The sequence below is a fragment of the Calliopsis andreniformis genome, unplaced genomic scaffold, assembly GCF_051401765.1.
Source record: "Calliopsis andreniformis isolate RMS-2024a unplaced genomic scaffold, iyCalAndr_principal scaffold0041, whole genome shotgun sequence".
In the NCBI taxonomy this organism is placed as follows: Eukaryota; Metazoa; Arthropoda; class Insecta; order Hymenoptera; family Andrenidae; genus Calliopsis; species Calliopsis andreniformis.
The window spans coordinates 3,336,407-3,353,673 of record NW_027480450.1 but is presented as its reverse complement, the minus strand read 5'-3'; positions in this window follow the sequence as shown (position 1 = coordinate 3,353,673).

The window sequence follows — 17,267 nt, the reverse complement described above, 5'->3', positions numbered from 1 at the left end:
CATTGAGGATTGAAGATTGAGTATTCATGACTGAGGTTTGAGGATTGAGGATTGAGGATTGAGGTTGATGATTGAGTATTGAGGATTGAAGATTGAGAACTGAGGATTGAGGATTGATGATGGAGTATGAGGGCTGAGGGTTTAGGATTGAGGATTGAAGATTGAGTATTGAGGATTGAAGATTGAGGATTGAGGATTGAGGATTGAGGATTGAGGATTGAGGATTGAAGATTGAGGATTGGGTATTGAGGATTCACGATTGAGGATTGAGTGTTGAGGACTGAGGATTGAGGATTGAGGATTGAATATTGAGTATTGAGGATTGAAGACTGAGGATTGAAGATTGTGTATTGATGATTGAGTATTGAGGGTTGAGGATTGAGGACGAGGACTCACGGTTGAGGATTGAGGGTTGAGGATTGAGGATTGAGGATTGAGGATTGAAGATTGAGGATTGGGGATTGAGGATTCACGATTGAGGATTGAGTATTGAGGATTGAGGATTGAGGATTGAGGATTGAGGATTGAGGATTGAAGATTGAGTATTGAGGATTGAAGGTTGAGGATTGAGGATTGAGGATTGAGGATCGAGGATGGAGGATGAGGGCTGCGGGTTGAGGATTGAGGTTTGAGTATTGAATCCTGCGAATTCAGGATATTCTGTTGAGTATTGAGAATTGTGGGTTGATGGTTGAGAATTGAGTATTGAGAATTGAGGATTGAGGATTGAGTATTGAAGATTGAGGGTTGAGGATTGAGGATTGAAGATTGAGGATTGAGGATTGAGGATCGAGGATGGAGGATGAGGGCTGAGGTTTGAGGATTGAGGTTTGAGTACTGAATCCTGCGAATTCAGGATTTTCTGCTGAGTATTGAGAATTGAGGATTGATGGTTGAGTATTGAGGATTGAGAATTGAGGATTGAGGATTGAGTATTCAAGATTGAGGATTGATGATTGAGAATTGAGGATTGAGGATTGAGTATTGAGAATTGAGTATGGATGGTTGAGTATTGAATATTCAGAATTGAGGATTGAGGATTGAGTATTGACGATTGAGGATTGAGGATTGAGGATTGAGGATTGAGGATTGAAGATTGAGGATTGGGGACTGAGGATTGAAGATAGAGGATTGAGGATTGAGGATTGAGGATTGAGGATTGAGGATTGAGGATTGAGGATTGAGGATATTCTATTGAGGATTGAGGATTGACAATTGATTGTCGAGGGCTGAGGGCTGAAGACTGAGGATTCAGGATTGAGGATTCGGGTTTGAGGTTTGATGACTGAGGATTGAGGGTTGAGGATTGAGGATTGAGGATTGAGGATTGAGGATTGAGAACTGAGGATGAGGACTGAGGGTTGAGGATTGAGGATTGAGAATTGAGGATTGAGGATTGAAGATTGAGTATTGAGGATTGAAGATTGAGGATTGAAGATTGTGTATTGATGATTGAGGATTGAGGTTTGAGGATTGATGACGAGGACTCACGGTTGAGCTTTGAGGTTTGAGGATTGTGGATTGGGGATTTAGGACTGAGGATTGAGGATTGAGGAATGAGCATTGAGGATTGAAGATTGAGTATTCATGACTGAGGATTGAGGATTGAGGATTGAGGATTGAAGATTGAGGATTGAGGATTGAGGATTGAAGATTGAGGATAGAGGATTGAGGATTGAAGATTGATTATTGAGGAATGAAGATTGAGGATTGAGGATTGAGGGTGGAGGATTGAGGATTGAGGATTGAGGATTCAAGATTGAGTATTGAGGATTGAGGGTTGAGGATTGAGGATTGAGGATTGAAGATTGAAGGTTGAGTATTGAGAATTGAAGGTTGAGGATTGAGGATCGAGGATGGAGGATGAGGGCTGAGGGTTGAGGATTGAGGATTGAGTATTGAAACCTGCGAATTAAGGATATTCTATTGTGTATTGAGAATTGAGTATTGATGGCTGAGTATTGAGGATTGAGAATTGACGATTGAGGATTGAGTATTAAAGATTGAGTATTGATGATTGTGGATTGAGGATTGAGGATCGAGGATTGAGGATTGAGGATTGAAGATTGAGTATTGAGGGTGGAAAAATGAGGATTGGGGATTGTGGATTGGGTATTGAGTATTGAGGATTGAGGATTGAGGATTGAGGATTGAGGATTGAGGATTGAAGATTGAGTATTGAGGATTGAAGGTTGAGGATTGAGGATTGAGGATCGAGGATGGAGGATGAGGGCTGCGGGTAGAGGATTGAGGTTTGAGTATTGAATCCTGCGAATTCAGGATATTCTGTTGAGTATTGAGAATTGTGGGTTAATGGTTGAGAATTGAGTATTGAGAATTGAGGATTGAGGATTGAGTATTGAAGATTGAGGGTTGAGGATTGAGGATTGAAGATTGAGGATTGAGGATTGAGGATCGAGGATGGAGGATGAGGGCTGAGGGTTGAGGATTGAGGTTTGAGTATTGAAACCTGCGAATTCAGGATATTCTATTGTGTATTGAGAATTGAGGATTGATGGCTGAGTATTGAGGATTGAGAATTGAGGATTGAGGGTTGAGGATTGAGTATTGAGGATTGAGGATTGAGGATTGAAGATTGAGTATTGAGGATTGAAGATTGAAGGCTGGGGATTGAGGATTGAGGATTGAGGATTGAGGATTGAGGATTGAGGACTGAGGATTGAAGATTGTGTATTGAGGATTGAAGTTTGTGGATTGAGGATTGAGGATCGAGGATGGAGAATGAGGACTGAGTGTTGAGGGCTGAGTGATGAGAATTGATGTTTGTGGATAGAGATTTGAAGATTGTAGATTGAGTATTGAGTATTGAAAACTGTGAATTGAGGATATTCTATTGAGGATTGAGGATTGACGACTGATTGTTGAGGACTGAGGGCTGAAGGTTGAGGATTCAGGATTGAGGATTCAGAACTGAGGTATGAGGACTGAGGATAGAGGATTGAAGATTGAGTATTGAGGATTGAAGGTTGAGGATTGAGGATTGAGGATTGAGAATTGAGGATTGAGGATTGTGGATTGAGGATTTAGGACTGAGGATTGAGGATAGAGGATTGAGCATTGAGGATTGAAGATTGAGTATTCATGACTGAGGTTTGAGGATTGAGGATTGAGGATTGAGGATTGAGGATTGATGATTGAGTATTGAGGATTGAAGATTGAGAACTGAGGATTGAGGATTGAGGATGGAGTATGAGGGCTGAGGGTTTAGGATTGAGGATTGAAGGTTGAGTATTGATGATTGAAGATTGAGGATTGAGGATTGAGGATTGAGGATTGAGGATTGAGGATTGAAGATTGAGGATTGGTGATTGAGGATTCACGATTGAGGATTGAGTATTGAGAGCGGAATGTCGAGTGAGTATTGAATATTGAGGATTGATGACTCAGGATTGAGGATTGAGGATTGAGGTTTGATAATTCAGGATTGAGGACTGAAGATTGAGTATTGAGGATTGAAGATTGAGGATTGAGGATTGAAGATTGAGGATTGGGTATTGAGGATTGACGATTGAGGATTGAGTATTGAAGATTGAGAACTGAGGATTGAGGATTGAGGATGGAGTATGAGGGCTGAGGGTTTAGGATTGAGGATTGAAGATTGAGTATTGAGGATTGAAGATTGAGGATTGAGGATTGAGGATTGACGATTGAGGATTGAGGATTGAAGATTGAGGATTGGGGATTGAGGATACACGATTGAGGATTGAGTATTGAGAGCGGAATGACGATTGAGTATTGAATATTGAGGATTGATGACTGAGGATTGAGGATTGAGGATTGAGGTTTGATAATTGAGGATTGAGGACTGAAGATTGAGTATTGAGGATTGAAGATTGAGGATTGAGGATTGGGTATTGAGGATTGACGATTGAGGATTGAGTATTGAGGATTGAGAATTGGGGATTGAGGATTGAAGATTGAGTATTGAGGATTGAAGATTGAGGATTGAAGATTGTGTATTGATGATTGAGGATTGAGGTTTGAGGATTGATGACGAGGACTCACGGTTGAGGATCGAGGTTTGAGGATTGTGCATTGAGGATCTAGGACTGAGGATTGAGGATTGAGGATTGAGCATTGAGGATTGAAGATTGAGTATTCATGACTGAGGTTTGAGGATTGAGGATTGAGGATTGAGGATTGAGGATTGATGATTGAGTATTGAGGATTGAAGATTGAGAACTGAGGATTGAGGATTGATGATGGAGTATGAGGGCTGAGGGTTTAGGATTGAGGATTGAAGATTGAGTATTGAGGATTGAAGATTGAGGATTGAGGATTGAAGATTGAGGATTGAGGATTGAGGATTGAAGATTGAAGATTGGGTATTGAGGATTTAGGACTGAGGATTGAGGATTGAGGATTGAGCATTGAGGATTGAAGATTGAGTATTCATGACTGAGGATTGAGGATTGAGGATTGAGGATTGAGGATTGAGGATTAATGATTTAGTATTGAGGATTGAATATTGAGGATTGAGGATTGAGGACTGAGGATGGAGGATTGAGGATTGAGGATTGAAGATTGAGGATTGAGGATTGAGTACTGAGGATTGAAGATTGAGGATTGGGGACTGAGTGTTGAGGTTTGAGTGCTGAGAGTTGATGTTTGTGGATAGAGAATTGAAGATTGCAGATTGAGTATTGAGTATTGAAAACTGTGAATTGAGGATATTCTATTGAGGACTGAGGGTTGACAACTGATTGTTGAGGACTGAGGGCTGAAGGTTGAGGATTCAGGGTGGAGGATTCAGAACTGAGGTTTGAGGACTGAGGATAGAGGATTGAAGATTGCGTATTGAGGATTGAAGGTTGAGGATTGAGGTTTGATAATTGAGGATTGAGGACTGAAGATTGAGTATTGAGGATTGAAGATTGAGGATTGAGGATTGAAGATTGAGGATTGGGTATTGAGGATTGACGATTGAGGATTGAGTATTGAAGATTGAGAACTGAGGATTGAGGATTGAGGATGGAGTATGAGGGCTGAGGGTTTAGGATTGAGGATTGAAGATTGAGTATTGAGGATTGAAGATTGAGGATTGAGGATTGAGGATTGAGGATTGAGGATTGAGGATTGAAGATTGAGGATTGGGGATTGAGGATTCACGATTGAGGATTGAGTATTGAGAGCGGAATGACGATTGAGTATTGAATATTGAGGATTGATGACTGAGGATTGAGGATTGAGGATTGAGGTTTGATAATTGAGGATTGAGGGCTGAAGATTGAGTATTGAGGATTGAAGATTGAGGATTGAGGATTGAAGATTGAGGATTGGGTATTGAGGATTGACGATTGAGGATTGAGTATTGAGGATTGAGAATTGGGGATTGAGGATTGAAGATTGAGTATTGAGGATTGAAGATTGAGGATTGAAGATTGTCTATTGATGATTGAGGATTGAGGTTTGAGGATTGATGACGAGGACTCACGGTTGAGGATCGAGGTTTGAGGATTGTGGATTGAGGATCTAGGACTGAGGATTGAGGATTGAGGGTTGAGCATTGAGGATTGAAGATTGAGTATTCATGACTGAGGTTTGAGGATTGAGGATTGAGGATTGAGGTTGATGATTGAGTATTGAGGATTGAAGATTGAGAACTGAGGATTGAGGATTGATGATGGAGTATGAGGGCTGAGGGTTTAGGATTGAGGATTGAAGATTGAGTATTGAGGATTGAAGATTGAGGATTGAGGATTGAGGATTGAGGATTGAGGATTGAGGATTGAAGATTGAGGATTGGGTATTGAGGATTCACGATTGAGGATTGAGTGTTGAGGACTGAGGATTGAGGATTGAGGATTGAATATTGAGTATTGAGGATTGAAGACTGAGGATTGAAGATTGTGTATTGATGATTGAGTATTGAGGGTTGAGGATTGAGGACGAGGACTCACGGTTGAGGATTGAGGGTTGAGGATTGAGGATTGAGGATTGAGGATTGAAGATTGAGGTTTGGGGATTGAGGATTCACGATTGAGGATTGAGTATTGAGGATTGAGGATTGAGGATTGAAGATTGAGGATTGGGTATTGAGGATTGACGATTGAGGATTGAGTATTGAGGATTGAGAATTGGGGATTGAGGATTGAAGATTAAGTATTGAGGATTGAAGATTGTGGTTTGAAGAACGCGTATTGCTGATTGAGGATTGAGGATTGAGGATTGAGGACGAGGACTCACGGTTGAGGATTGAGGTTTGAGGATTGTGGATTGAGGATTTGGGACTGAGGATTGAGGATTGAGGATTGAGCATTGAGGATTGATGATTGAGTATTCATGACTGAGGATTGAGGATTGAGGATTGAGGATTGAGGATTGAGGATTAATGATTGAGTATTGAGGATTGAATATTGAGGATTGAGGATTGAGGAGTGAGGATGGAGAATGAGGGCTGAGGGTTGAGGATTGAGGATTGAAGATTGAGTATTGAGGATTGAAGATTGAGGATTGAGTTTTGATGATTGAAGATTGAGGATTGAGGATTGAGGATTGAGGACTGAATATTGAGGATTGGGGACTGAGGATTGAAGATTGAGGATTGAGGACTGAGGGTTGACGATTGAAGATTGAGTTTTGAGGATTGAAGGTTGAGGATTGAGGATTGAGGATTGAGGATTGAGAATGAGGGCTGAGGGTTGAGGATTGAGGTTTGAGGACTGAGGACTGAGGGTTGAGGTTTGAGAGTTGAGGATTGAGGATTGAGGACTGAAGATTGAGGATTGGGTATTGAGGATTGAAGAATGAGAATTGAGGATTGAGGATTGAGGATTGAGGATTGAAGATTCAGTATTGAGGATTGAAGACTGACGATTGAGGATTGAGGATTGAGGATTGAGGATTGCGGGTTGTGGATTGAGGACGAGGACTGAGGGTTGAGTATTGATGTTTGAGGTCTGAGGATTGAGGATTGAGGATTGAGAATTGAGGATTGAGGATTGAGGATTGAGGATTGAAGATTGAGTATTGAGGATTGAAGATTGAGGATTGAGGATTGAGGATTGAAGATTGAGGACTTGGGCTTGAGGTTTGACTATTGAGAATTGAGGATTGAGGATTGAGAATTGAGGATTGAGGATTGAAGATTGGGTATTGAGGATTGAAGATTGAGGATTGACGATTGAGGACTGAGGATTGAGGGTTTTGGATTGAACATTGAGGATTGAATGTTGAGGACTGGGGATTGAGGGTTGAAGATTGAGGATTAAGGATTGAGGATTGGGGATTGAGGATCTAGGATTGGAGATTGATTATTGAGGATTGAAGTTTGAGGATTGAGGATTGAGGATTGAGAATTGAGAATTGAGGATGAGGTCTGATGGTTGAGGATTGAGGTTTGAGGCACGAGGATTGAGGATTTAGGATTGAGGAGAGCGGAATGACGATTGAGTATTGAATATTGAGGATTGATGACTGAGGATTGAGGATTGAGGATTGATGGTTGAGTATTGAGGATTGATGGTAGAGGGTCGCGTGCTTAATATTGAGTATTGAGGATTGAAGATTGAGGATTGAGGATAGAGGATTGAGGATTGAGGATTGAGGATTCAAGATTGAGTATTGAGGACTGAAGAATGAGGATTGAGGATTCAAGATTGAGTATTGAGGACTGAAGAATGAGGATTGAGGATTGAGAATTGAGGATTGAGGATTGAAGATTGAGTATTGAGGATTGAAGATTGAGGATTGAAGATTGTGTATTGATGATTGAGGATTGAGGTTTGAGGATTGATGACGAGGACTCACGGTTGAGCTTTGAGGTTTGAGGATTGTGGATTGGGGATTTAGGACTGAGGATTGAGGATTGAGGATTGAGCATTGAGGATTGAAGATTGAGTATTCATGACTGAGGTTTGAGGATTGAGGATTGAGGATTGAGGATTGAGGATTGATGATTGAGTATTGAGGATTGAAGATTGAGAACTGAGGATTGAGGATTGAGGATGGAGTATGAGGGCTGAGGGTTTAGGATTGAGGATTGAAGGTTGAGTATTGATGATTGAAGATTGAGGATTGAGGATTGAGGATTGAGGATTGAGGATTGAGGATTGAAGATTGAGGATTGGGGATTGAGGATTCACGATTGAGGATTGAGTATTGAGAGCGGAATGACGAGTGAGTATTGAATATTGAGGATTGATGACTCAGGATTGAGGATTGAGGATTGAGGTTTGATAATTCAGGATTGAGGACTGAAGATTGGGTATTGAGGATTGAAGATTGAGGATTGAGGATTGAAGATTGAGGATTGGGTATTGAGGATTGACGATTGAGGATTGAGTATTGAAGATTGAGAACTGAGGATTGAGGATTGAGGATGGAGTATGAGGGCTGAGGGTTTAGGATTGAGGATTGAAGATTGAGTATTGAGGATTGAAGATTGAGGTTTGAGGATTGAGGATTGACGATTGAGGAATGAGGATTGAAGACTGAGGATTGGGGATTGAGGATACACGATTGAGGATTGAGTATTGAGAGCGGAATGACGATTGAGTATTGAATATTGAGGATTGATGACTGAGGATTGAGGATTGAGGATTGAGGTTTGATAATTGAGGATTGAGGACTGAAGATTGAGTATTGAGGATTGAAGATTGAGGATTGAGGTTTGGGTATTGAGGATTGACGATTGAGGATTGAGTATTGAGGATTGAGAATTGGGGATTGAGGATTGAAGATTGAGTATTGAGGATTGAAGATTGAGGATTGAAGATTGTGTATTGATGATTGAGGATTGAGGTTTGAGGATTGATGACGAGGACTCACGGTTGAGGATCGAGGTTTGAGGATTGTGCATTGAGGATCTAGGACTGAGGATTGAGGATTGAGGATTGAGCATTGAGGACTGAAGATTGAGTATTCATGACTGAGGTTTGAGGATTGAGGATTGAGGATTGAGGATTGAGGATTGATGATTGAGTATTGAGGATTGAAGATTGAGAACTGAGGATTGAGGATTGATGATGGAGTATGAGGGCTGAGGGTTTAGGATTGAGGATTGAAGATTGAGTATTGAGGATTGAAGATTGAGAACTGAGGATTGAGGATTGATGATGGAGTATGAGGGCTGAGGGTTTAGGATTGAGGATTGAAGATTGAGTATTGAGGATTGAAGATTGAGGATTGAGGATTGAAGATTGAGGATTGAGGATTGAGGATTGAAGATTGAAGATTGGGTATTGAGGATTTAGGACTGAGGATTGAGGATTGAGGATTGAGCATTGAGGATTGAAGATTGAGTATTCATGACTGAGGATTGAGGATTGAGGATTGAGGATTGAGGATTGAGGATTAATGATTTAGTATTGAGGATTGAATATTGAGGATTGAGGATTGAGGACTGAGGATGGAGGATTGAGGATTGAGGATTGAAGATTGAGGATTGAGGATTGAGTACTGAGGATTGAAGATTGAGGATTGGGGACTGAGTGTTGAGGTTTGAGTGCTGAGAGTTGATGTTTGTGTATAGAGAATTGAAGATTGCAGATTGAGTATTGAGTATTGAAAACTGTGAATTGAGGATATTCTATTGAGGACTGAGGGTTGACAACTGATTGTTGAGGACTGAGGGCTGAAGGTTGAGGATTCAGGATTGAGGATTCAGAACTGAGGTTTGAGGACTGAGGATAGTGGATTGAAGATTGAGTATTGAGGATTGAAGGTTGAGGATTGAGGATTGAGGATTGAGGATTGAGGATTGAGGATAGTGGATTGAGAATTTAGGACTGAGGATTGAGGATTGAGGATTGAGCATTGAGGATTGAAGATTGAGTATACATGACTGAGGTTTGAGGATTGAGGATTGAGGATTGAGGATTGAGGATTGATGATTGAGTATTGAGGATTGAAGATTGAGAACTGAGGATTGAGGATTGAGGATGGAGTATGAGGGCTGAGGGTTTAGGATTGAGGATTGAAGATTGAGTATTGAGGATTGAAGATTGAGAATTGAGGATTGAGAATTGATGTTTGTGGATAGAGATTTGAAGATTGTAGATTGAGTATTGAGTATTGGAAACTGTGAATTGAGGATATTCTATTGAGGATTGAGGATTGACAACTGATTGTTGAGGACTGAGGGCTGAAGGTTGAGGATTCAGGATTGAGGATTCAGAACTGAGGTTTGAGGACTGAGGATAGAGGATTGAAGATTGCGTATTGAGGATTGAAGGTTGAGGATTGAGGTTTGATAATTGAGGATTGAGGACTGAAGATTGAGTATTGAGGATTGAAGATTGAGGATTGAGGATTGAAGATTGAGGATTGGGTATTGAGGATTGACGATTGAGGATTGAGTATTGAAGATTGAGAACTGAGGATTGAGGATTGAGGATGGAGTATGAGGGCTGAGGGTTTAGGATTGAGGATTGAAGATTGAGTATTGAGGATTGAAGATTGAGGATTGAGGATTGAGGATTGAGGATTGAGGATTGAGGATTGAAGATTGAGGATTGGGGATTGAGGATTCACGATTGAGGATTGAGTATTGAGAGCGGAATGACGATTGAGTATTGAATATTGAGGATTGATGACTGAGGATTGAGGATTGAGGATTGAGGTTTGATAATTGAGGATTGAGGGCTGAAGATTGAGTATTGAGGATTGAAGATTGAGGATTGAGGATTGAAGATTGAGGATTGGGTATTGAGGATTGACGATTGAGGATTGAGTATTGAGGATTGAGAATTGGGGATTGAGGATTGAAGATTGAGTATTGAGGATTGAAGATTGAGGATTGAAGATTGTCTATTGATGATTGAGGATTGAGGTTTGAGGATTGATGACGAGGACTCACGGTTGAGGATCGAGGTTTGAGGATTGTGGATTGAGGATCTAGGACTGAGGATTGAGGATTGAGGATTGAGCATTGAGGATTGAAGATTGAGTATTCATGACTGAGGTTTGAGGATTGAGGATTGAGGATTGAGGTTGATGATTGAGTATTGAGGATTGAAGATTGAGAACTGAGGATTGAGGATTGATGATGGAGTATGAGGGCTGAGGGTTTAGGATTGAGGATTGAAGATTGAGTATTGAGGATTGAAGATTGAGGATTGAGGATTGAGGATTGAGGATTGAGGATTGAGGATTGAAGATTGAGGATTGGGTATTGAGGATTCACGATTGAGGATTGAGTGTTGAGGACTGAGGATTGAGGATTGAGGATTGAATATTGAGTATTGAGGATTGAAGACTGAGGATTGAAGATTGTGTATTGATGATTGAGTATTGAGGGTTGAGGATTGAGGACGAGGACTCACGGTTGAGGATTGAGGGTTGAGGATTGAGGATTGAGGATTGAGGATTGAAGATTGAGGATTGGGGATTGAGGATTCACGATTGAGGATTGAGTATTGAGGATTGAGGATTGAGGATTGAAGATTGAGGATTGGGTATTGAGGATTGACGATTGAGGATTGAGTATTGAGGATTGAGAATTGGGGATTGAGGATTGAAGATTAAGTATTGAGGATTGAAGATTGTGGTTTGAAGAATGCGTATTGCTGATTGAGGATTGAGGATTGAGGATTGAGGACGAGGACTCACGGTTGAGGATTGAGGTTTGAGGATTGAAGATTGAGGATTGAGGACTGAGGGTTGACGATTGAAGATTGAGTTTTGAGGATTGAAGGTTGAGGATTGAGGATTGAGGATTGAGGATTGAGAATGAGGGCTGAGGGTTGAGGATTGAGGTTTGAGGACTGAGGACTGAGGGTTGAGGTTTGAGAGTTGAGGATTGAGGATTGAGGACTGAAGATTGAGGATTGGGTATTGAGGATTGAAGAATGAGAATTGAGGATTGAGGATTGAGGATTGAGGATTGAAGATTCAGTATTGAGGATTGAAGACTGACGATTGAGGATTGAGGATTGAGGATTGAGGATTGCGGGTTGTGGATTGAGGACGAGGACTGAGGGTTGAGTATTGATGTTTGAGGTCTGAGGATTGAGGATTGAGGATTGAGAATTGAGGATTGAGGATTGAGGATTGAGGATTGAAGATTGAGTATTGAGGATTGAAGATTGAGGACTGAGGATTGAAGATTGAAGATTGAGGACTTGGGCTTGAGGTTTGACTATTGAGAATTGAGGATTGAGGATTGAGAATTGAGGATTGAGGATTGAAGATTGGGTATTGAGGATTGAAGATTGAGGATTGACGATTGAGGACTGAGGATTGAGGGTTTTGGATTGAACATTGAGGATTGAATGTTGAGGACTGGGGATTGAGGGTTGAAGACTGAGGATTAAGGATTGAGGATTGGGGATTGAGGATCTAGGATTGGAGATTGATTATTGAGGATTGAAGTTTGAGGATTGAGGATTGAGGATTGAGAATTGAGAATTGAGGATGAGGTCTGATGGTTGAGGATTGAGGTTTGAGGCACGAGGATTGAGGATTTAGGATTGAGGAGAGCGGAATGACGATTGAGTATTGAATATTGAGGATTGATGACTGAGGATTGAGGATTGAGGATTGATGGTTGAGTATTGAGGATTGATGGTAGAGGGTCGCGTGCTTAATATTGAGTATTGAGGATTGAAGATTGAGGATTGAGGATAGAGGATTGAGGATTGAGGATTGAGGATTCAAGATTGAGTATTGAGGACTGAAGAATGAGGATTGAGGATTCAAGATTGAGTATTGAGGACTGAAGAATGAGGATTGAGGATTGAGAATTGAGGATTGAGGATTGAAGATTGAGTATTGAGGATTGAAGATTGAGGATTGAAGATTGTGTATTGATGATTGAGGATTGAGGTTTGAGGATTGATGACGAGGACTCACGGTTGAGCTTTGAGGTTTGAGGATTGTGGATTGGGGATTTAGGACTGAGGATTGAGGATTGAGGATTGAGCATTGAGGATTGAAGATTGAGTATTCATGACTGAGGATTGAGGATTGAGGATTGAGGATTGAAGATTGAGGATTGAGGATAGAGGATTGAAGATTGAGGATTGAGGATTGAGGATTGAAGATTGAGTATTGAGGACTGAAGATTGAGGATTGAGGATTGAGTGTGGAGGATTGAGTATTGAGAATTGAGGATTGATGGTTGAGTATTGAGGATTGAGAATTGAGGATTGAGGATTGAGTATTCAAGATTGAGGATTGATGATTGAGAATTGAGGATTGAGGATTGAGTATTGAGAATTGAGTATGGATGGTTGAGTATTGAATATTCAGAATTGAGGATTGAGGATTGAGTATTGAAGATTGAGGATTGAGGATTGAGGATTGAGGATTGAGGATTGAAGATTGAGGATTGGGGACTGAGGATTGAAGATAGAGGATTGAGGATTGAGGATTGAGGATTGAGGATTGAGGATTGAGGATTGAGGATTGAGGATTGAGGATTGAGGATTGAGGATAGTGGATTGAGAATTTAGGACTGAGGATTGAGGATTGAGGATTGAGCATTGAGGATTGAAGATTGAGTATACATGACTGAGGTTTGAGGATTGAGGATTGAGGATTGAGGATTGAGGATTGATGATTGAGTATTGAGGATTGAAGATTGAGAACTGAGGATTGAGGATTGAGGATGGAGTATGAGGGCTGAGGGTTTAGGATTGAGGATTGAAGATTGAGTATTGAGGATTGAAGATTGAGAATTGAGGATTGAGAATTGATGTTTGTGGATAGAGATTTGAAGATTGTAGATTGAGTATTGAGTATTGGAAACTGTGAATTGAGGATATTCTATTGAGGATTGAGGATTGACAACTGATTGTTGAGGACTGAGGGCTGAAGGTTGAGGATTCAGGATTGAGGATTCAGAACTGAGGTTTGAGGACTGAGGATAGAGGATTGAAGATTGCGTATTGAGGATTGAAGGTTGAGGATTGAGGTTTGATAATTGAGGATTGAGGACTGAAGATTGAGTATTGAGGATTGAAGATTGAGGATTGAGGATTGAAGATTGAGGATTGGGTATTGAGGATTGACGATTGAGGATTGAGTATTGAAGATTGAGAACTGAGGATTGAGGATTGAGGATGGAGTATGAGGGCTGAGGGTTTAGGATTGAGGATTGAAGATTGAGTATTGAGGATTGAAGATTGAGGATTGAGGATTGAGGATTGAGGATTGAGGATTGAGGATTGAAGATTGAGGATTGGGGATTGAGGATTCACGATTGAGGATTGAGTATTGAGAGCGGAATGACGATTGAGTATTGAATATTGAGGATTGATGACTGAGGATTGAGGATTGAGGATTGAGGTTTGATAATTGAGGATTGAGGGCTGAAGATTGAGTATTGAGGATTGAAGATTGAGGATTGAGGATTGAAGATTGAGGATTGGGTATTGAGGATTGACGATTGAGGATTGAGTATTGAGGATTGAGAATTGGGGATTGAGGATTGAAGATTGAGTATTGAGGATTGAAGATTGAGGATTGAAGATTGTCTATTGATGATTGAGGATTGAGGTTTGAGGATTGATGACGAGGACTCACGGTTGAGGATCGAGGTTTGAGGATTGTGGATTGAGGATCTAGGACTGAGGATTGAGGATTGAGGATTGAGCATTGAGGATTGAAGATTGAGTATTCATGACTGAGGTTTGAGGATTGAGGATTGAGGATTGAGGTTGATGATTGAGTATTGAGGATTGAAGATTGAGAACTGAGGATTGAGGATTGATGATGGAGTATGAGGGCTGAGGGTTTAGGATTGAGGATTGAAGATTGAGTATTGAGGATTGAAGATTGAGGATTGAGGATTGAGGATTGAGGATTGAGGATTGAGGATTGAAGATTGAGGATTGGGTATTGAGGATTCACGATTGAGGATTGAGTGTTGAGGACTGAGGATTGAGGATTGAGGATTGAATATTGAGTATTGAGGATTGAAGACTGAGGATTGAAGATTGTGTATTGATGATTGAGTATTGAGGGTTGAGGATTGAGGACGAGGACTCACGGTTGAGGATTGAGGGTTGAGGATTGAGGATTGAGGATTGAGGATTGAAGATTGAGGATTGGGGATTGAGGATTCACGATTGAGGATTGAGTATTGAGGATTGAGGATTGAGGATTGAAGATTGAGGATTGGGTATTGAGGATTGACGATTGAGGATTGAGTATTGAGGATTGAGAATTGGGGATTGAGGATTGAAGATTAAGTATTGAGGATTGAAGATTGTGGTTTGAAGAATGCGTATTGCTGATTGAGGATTGAGGATTGAGGATTGAGGACGAGGACTCACGGTTGAGGATTGAGGTTTGAGGATTGAAGATTGAGGATTGAGGACTGAGGGTTGACGATTGAAGATTGAGTTTTGAGGATTGAAGGTTGAGGATTGAGGATTGAGGATTGAGGATTGAGAATGAGGGCTGAGGGTTGAGGATTGAGGTTTGAGGACTGAGGACTGAGGGTTGAGGTTTGAGAGTTGAGGATTGAGGATTGAGGACTGAAGATTGAGGATTGGGTATTGAGGATTGAAGAATGAGAATTGAGGATTGAGGATTGAGGATTGAGGATTGAAGATTCAGTATTGAGGATTGAAGACTGACGATTGAGGATTGAGGATTGAGGATTGAGGATTGCGGGTTGTGGATTGAGGACGAGGACTGAGGGTTGAGTATTGATGTTTGAGGTCTGAGGATTGAGGATTGAGGATTGAGAATTGAGGATTGAGGATTGAGGATTGAGGATTGAAGATTGAGTATTGAGGATTGAAGATTGAGGACTGAGGATTGAAGATTGAAGATTGAGGACTTGGGCTTGAGGTTTGACTATTGAGAATTGAGGATTGAGGATTGAGAATTGAGGATTGAGGATTGAAGATTGGGTATTGAGGATTGAAGATTGAGGATTGACGATTGAGGACTGAGGATTGAGGGTTTTGGATTGAACATTGAGGATTGAATGTTGAGGACTGGGGATTGAGGGTTGAAGACTGAGGATTAAGGATTGAGGATTGGGGATTGAGGATCTAGGATTGGAGATTGATTATTGAGGATTGAAGTTTGAGGATTGAGGATTGAGGATTGAGAATTGAGAATTGAGGATGAGGTCTGATGGTTGAGGATTGAGGTTTGAGGCACGAGGATTGAGGATTTAGGATTGAGGAGAGCGGAATGACGATTGAGTATTGAATATTGAGGATTGATGACTGAGGATTGAGGATTGAGGATTGATGGTTGAGTATTGAGGATTGATGGTAGAGGGTCGCGTGCTTAATATTGAGTATTGAGGATTGAAGATTGAGGATTGAGGATAGAGGATTGAGGATTGAGGATTGAGGATTCAAGATTGAGTATTGAGGACTGAAGAATGAGGATTGAGGATTCAAGATTGAGTATTGAGGACTGAAGAATGAGGATTGAGGATTGAGAATTGAGGATTGAGGATTGAAGATTGAGTATTGAGGATTGAAGATTGAGGATTGAAGATTGTGTATTGATGATTGAGGATTGAGGTTTGAGGATTGATGACGAGGACTCACGGTTGAGCTTTGAGGTTTGAGGATTGTGGATTGGGGATTTAGGACTGAGGATTGAGGATTGAGGATTGAGCATTGAGGATTGAAGATTGAGTATTCATGACTGAGGATTGAGGATTGAGGATTGAGGATTGAAGATTGAGGATTGAGGATAGAGGATTGAAGATTGAGGATTGAGGATTGAGGATTGAAGATTGAGTATTGAGGACTGAAGATTGAGGATTGAGGATTGAGTGTGGAGGATTGAGTATTGAGAATTGAGGATTGATGGTTGAGTATTGAGGATTGAGAATTGAGGATTGAGGATTGAGTATTCAAGATTGAGGATTGATGATTGAGAATTGAGGATTGAGGATTGAGTATTGAGAATTGAGTATGGATGGTTGAGTATTGAATATTCAGAATTGAGGATTGAGGATTGAGTATTGAAGATTGAGGATTGAGGATTGAGGATTGAGGATTGAGGATTGAAGATTGAGGATTGGGGACTGAGGATTGAAGATAGAGGATTGAGGATTGAGGATTGAGGATTGAGGATTGAGGATTGAGGATTGAGGATTGAGGATTGAGGATATTCTATTGAGGATTGAGGATTGACAATTGATTGTCGAGGGCTGAGGGCTGAAGACTGAGGATTCAGGATTGAGGATTCGGGTTTGAGGTTTGAGGACTGAGGATTGAGGGTTGAGGATTGAGGATTGAGGATTGAGGATTGAGAACTGAGGATGAGGACTGAGGGTTGAGGATTGAGGATTGAGAATTGAGGATTGAGGATTGAAGATTGAGTAT